The sequence below is a fragment of the Macrotis lagotis genome, chromosome X, assembly GCF_037893015.1.
Source record: "Macrotis lagotis isolate mMagLag1 chromosome X, bilby.v1.9.chrom.fasta, whole genome shotgun sequence".
Taxonomy (NCBI): domain Eukaryota; kingdom Metazoa; phylum Chordata; class Mammalia; order Peramelemorphia; family Peramelidae; genus Macrotis; species Macrotis lagotis.
In genome coordinates, this window is record NC_133666.1 from 628362627 (window position 1) to 628367265 (window position 4639).

General features: G+C 62.5%; 1 protein-coding gene across 5 annotated transcripts in view; it reads right to left on the reverse strand.

The window, feature by feature from the left end:
- ADGRL1 (adhesion G protein-coupled receptor L1) overlaps positions 1–3018 on the reverse strand; it is a 63237-nt gene extending 60219 nt beyond the window's left edge. For 2 of the 5 annotated variants that reach the window (XM_074203613.1, XM_074203616.1), the window contains exon 1: positions 2918–3015. The gene's annotated coding sequence lies outside the window, so the exon portion shown is untranslated. Of the gene's footprint in view, positions 1–2917 lie in introns of all 5 variants that reach the window. The other 3 variants (XM_074203614.1, XM_074203619.1, XM_074203617.1) reach the window with 3 other exon arrangements.
- Between the last annotated feature and the right edge of the window lie 1621 nt (positions 3019–4639).

Here is a 4639-nt window from a genome sequence, read left to right on the forward strand (position 1 = left end):
TATATATATATATATATATATATATATATATATGTGGCCATACTTATGTAAAGACAACAGAGACATAGTTATCTACCCATCTCTTGCCCCCACATATAATCTATACATAGCAGATAGATCACTCCCCTGATTCCTGGGCTGAATCTAGTTTTTACTTCTCTCCCTCCCTATCCTATTCCTCATATTGGCAGGTAACCTTCCAGGCCTCCATCCTAAACTTTTCCTTCCTGAGGTTCTCCTTGCCCAGGATTCCCAACAGTGGGTTCTTACTCTTCTTTGGGAACAAGACAATTTGTCTCTTGGTCCTCTATCCCCACACCCACAGAAGGTCTCAAGGGCATGAGTGAATATGCCTGCTCTGCCCAGAGAAGCATGAGACATATAGGGGTATTCCCAGTCAAATAAGAGGAAAGCTTCACATAGGAAAGCTCATCATGCCACCCAAGGGTGTGGGGTGAGGAGTTCCCATCAGATACTGGCATATTCATAGAAGTCACCATCTCTAAGGTTGGGGGTGGGAGAGGAAGGGAGGAGGGACAGGAAGCAGAAAAGGAAGGAAAGAGATGGCCACCAACTCACTTGAATGAGAGTGGGAGGGAGAAGCCCACGCATGTGCGTGCACACGTATGTGGTGGTGTGTCTGTGTGCATGGGCACTGACTGTTGCTGGCGAGGGATCGAATTAGTTCCTTTTCCCTCTTTCCAGATGATTTTTCATCTCTGTAATTAATGGGCAAGTCAGTGCTGAACGGCATGGCAGGCAAATTGCTAGTTAGGGAAATCACGGATAATTTTCTCGATATGATAATGAAGGTTGTATTCCTTCTTTTATTCTCCCTGTTTTCATCCTACTTTTAAGTAATAAATTCAGCATTAGAGGGAGGAGTGAGTGGGAGAAGGGAAGAAGTCACCCACCCTCTAAGACCTGGGTCTGACCTGAGTTAGTATTGGGACCCTCTACCCCAAAAGGACAACTGGACCTTTGGATGGATAAGGGGAAGGGGGGTGAGGGAGAGAGGCTTTGGAATCAGCTGACAATGGAAGGGGAAGGCATAAACCCCAATGTCAAGAAAGGCTTCTGTACGCCTTTATTTAAATTTTCAGCAAGAAAAAGCACTAGGAGGGAGGAAGAAGAGCAAAGGAACTGGATTTGGGTAGGGTCAGGAAGGAATATGGTGGAAGCCAGGAAGCTACTGAGGAAGCTACTTTCCACCACTCTACAGGAAAGGAGAGAGATGAGGAAAAGAGGAAGCCAGGGGCAGAGTGGAACAGAGCAGCAGAGGGTGCTGGGAATTTTCTAGGAGAAGGTTTTTTAGGCCACTAAAAGGGGCTGAGGCTAGAGATAGATGAGGAGTGGGTATGTGATGGAATGGGGGGGGGGGGTGGAGTCTAAGCTGGAAGTATTAGGGCCAGCCCCTCCAAGGACCCTGGGAACTATAGTCTAAGTCCTTAGAAAGTACACTTCCCTTCCTGCCTACCTGTCCTGAGATCTTCCCCCTCGGGCCGCAGCTTCTCACTGAGTGACAGGGGGCATATTATATGGGGAATAGGATAGGGAGGAAGAGAAGGAAAGAAGCAGCCATATTGGCATCCATTTTATCCCCCACGCCCCAGTGTCCACACCCCAACATGTTTGGAGATAGAAAGACAGAGCTATCAGGAACACGGTGGGGGAGAAATAAACGAAGGGATAGGGTCATTGGATTGAGCAGCTTTGAATCCAAACCTTTCATTTGACAGCAAGAAAACTGAGACCCCAGAAAGGGACTTCCCTAAAGCCTTAGGGAAGAGGCTGGGGTCAGGATAGAGATTCTCAAAAGGAAGAAGAGTGGAAGATGCACTCGAATTCTTGCTACCCATTTCATTCCACAGTCTTATGTGATTTCCCCCTGGGGCAGACCCTGTGGTTTGGCAGGAGTATTTACTGGTGCATGTGTGTGTGTGTGTTGAAGAAGAGATGGTATATGCCTGTATTCTATCTGTGTATGGCCTTTCCTCCTACTAAACTATAACCTCTTCTACTTTTTCATCTTTGTGACCCTAAAAGAATACAAGGCCTTGCACTCTGGCATAGGATTCATAATGGTTTGGTGAATTCTCCATATGTGTATAAGGACTGAGGGGGGTATGTGACTGGGTTCGGAAGGGTTGGACTTCTGTTCCTACGGGTGCGTACAAGGTTAGGGGGTATTTGCTGGTGGGATTGAATAAAACAGGTATTACACGTCCCTCGGGGAGGTTATTGATTCAGGGCACAGACGAATGTTGTCCCCCTCCCCCAGTCACCTTTCCAGTGGTTATGACTCGCTCCCCCTTCGCTCCCAGAATCTTGCTGTGGTTGGGGTTGGGGAGAGGAATAAGACCCATCCTCTGTACAGCCGCCCCCCGTCGGGGGCACGGCTGGGTGGGGGTGGGAGGGAGGCGGCGTTCCTCCCCCTCTCAAGCCTGGCATTTCGGGCCCAGCGCAGGGGGGGGCGTGATTGACGGCCCCTCCCCCACCCTCAGCCGCAGATGGGACCGAGGGGCAGCGGATGCGGGCCTGGCGCCGTGGGAGGCAGGAGCGGGCATCGGGGCGCCCCCGCCCGGGGCCCGCAGCGGCGGGCGGGAGGGGGCCTCGGGCAGGAGGCGCCGCCACGGCCCCCCACAACCCCTCCCCCAGCGCCCCCCCGGGAAAGCGGGCAACACGGGCGGCACGTCCGCCCGCTCCCCGGGCCTGCTGCGCTACGGCCCCGCGGCCCGCCGGCCAGGCACACAAAGGCACGGCACGGCGGGGCCGGGGCACACGCACACGCACACACACGCACACGCGCGCCCGCTCGGGGACACAACGCGGCGGGGCCGGCCGGGCTCCCGCACCCCGCTCCCCTCCCCCGCCCGCGCCAGCACCTCGGCCAGCTCCCCGCCGCGCCCACACTCACCCGTCCAGGGGCGGCTCGCTCTCCTCGCCAGTCCTGTCCGCCCTCCTGCGGCTCGTGGTCCCCGGGCCCCCCGCCCGGCACATCTCCCGGAGCCGAGGAAGGGGGGTGGCGGCGGAGGGGGGGCGGGCTCCGGGGCTCCCCTCCCCCAGCCCGCCGCCGCCGCCGCCGAGGATGGGGGGGGTCGAGTCGGACAATCCGCTTCCCGCCCGGGGCGGGCCGGGGGCGAGGGCTCGCGGGCTGCGGGCGCCGATCCGCGCGGGCGCGGGGCAGGGCGGGCCGCGTCAGGGCTCCGGGGCCCGGGGCTGGGGCGAGGCGGCGGCGGCGGCGGCGGCGCGAGCGGGCAGCATCTCCCCCGACGGCGGCGGCGGCGGCGGCGGCGGCGGCACGTGTGGGTCCAGCCGACTCCCCCGCCCCCCTCCGGCGGCGGCGGCGGCGGCGGCGGCGGCGGCGAAGGGGTTAACGGGGCCGCGCCAGCCCCCCGCCCGCTGCCCCCAGCCGGGCCAGGCCGCTCCGGGACGCCCGCTCCGCCATCCGCCGGGGCCCGCTCTGCGGCGGGGCTGCTGCGCCTGCGGCTGCGGCTGCCGCCCCTACGGCTCCCGCTCCCTGCAGGGTCCGCGGGGGGCTCGGAGCGCGGGGGCCCCGGCCCGCCCTGGCAGCTCGGGAGGAGCGGCTGGAGCCGGCGCCGGGACACAGCAATGACAAGCGCCCGCCCGCCCGCTCCCTCCGCGCCCTCCGCGCCCGGCGCACCCGCGGCGGGAGGGGGCAGCGGGGGACGGCAAAACGCGGCGCGGAGCGGCCGGCGGGACCGGGGCCCGGCCACCCGCGCCGGGGCGGGAGGGAGAGAGCGAAAACGCGGCCGGGATCTCCTCGGCGCCCCCCCAGGGCCTCTCCCCGCCCAAGGAAAAGATTAGGTAGCGAGAGTGTGGCGCGCCTGGCGAGGGCGGGGGCGGGCGAGGGAAAGCGCGGAGAGAGGGAAGGAGCGAGACGTGCCAAGCGCGAGGAGGGACGTGAGAAAGGAGGATTGGACTGAATGGAGAAGGGAGCGGGCATGCGACATGCCCAATCGCACCGGGGGCATGCAAACCGCGGACTGGATTCCGCCCCGGCAGACGGGGGGAATGCGTCATGCCCAATGCGGTGAGAACAGGAAAAACTCGGGCCTGGATTTTCCCGAGAACCGGGGGGGGGGGAGGGGCGGGAGAGGCAGCGAGGGAGGCCGGGAGGCGGCGGCTGCGGCGTGGGCAGGGCTCCGCCGCCCCAGCCGCTCCGGACACGGGGCAGCGGCAAAATGCGGGCAGGATCCAGGTGTGAACGGATCGAGGCGGGCCCGCGCGGGGGTCCGGCCCGCCAACGCCGGCCTAGATTTGTCGGGGCATGAGCCGGCGCTGCAGGGAGCGGGACACGGGTGCCAGGGACGGGCGTTTTCCGGGCCGGGGGCCGCACACGCTGCCCCGGCCAGGACGGACACTTGATATGGGGCGGGGTGCAGGGGGAGGCGGGGGGCCCCGTAATACCCCCTCCGCTCCGGGGAGGGCAGAGAGGAAGGCGAAAGGAAAACCCGGCTCTGGATTCACCGGAATCCAAGCAAAACCCATTGCTGCGGGCGGCCGGGCGGAACTAGGACACGGCCTGGGCCCGGATTCCCGGGAATCTGGCGGGGGGCGGGGGAGGCGGAGGACCAGGGCCCGTTACCCCCTGGGGTGCGGAGAGGCAGCAGGACCC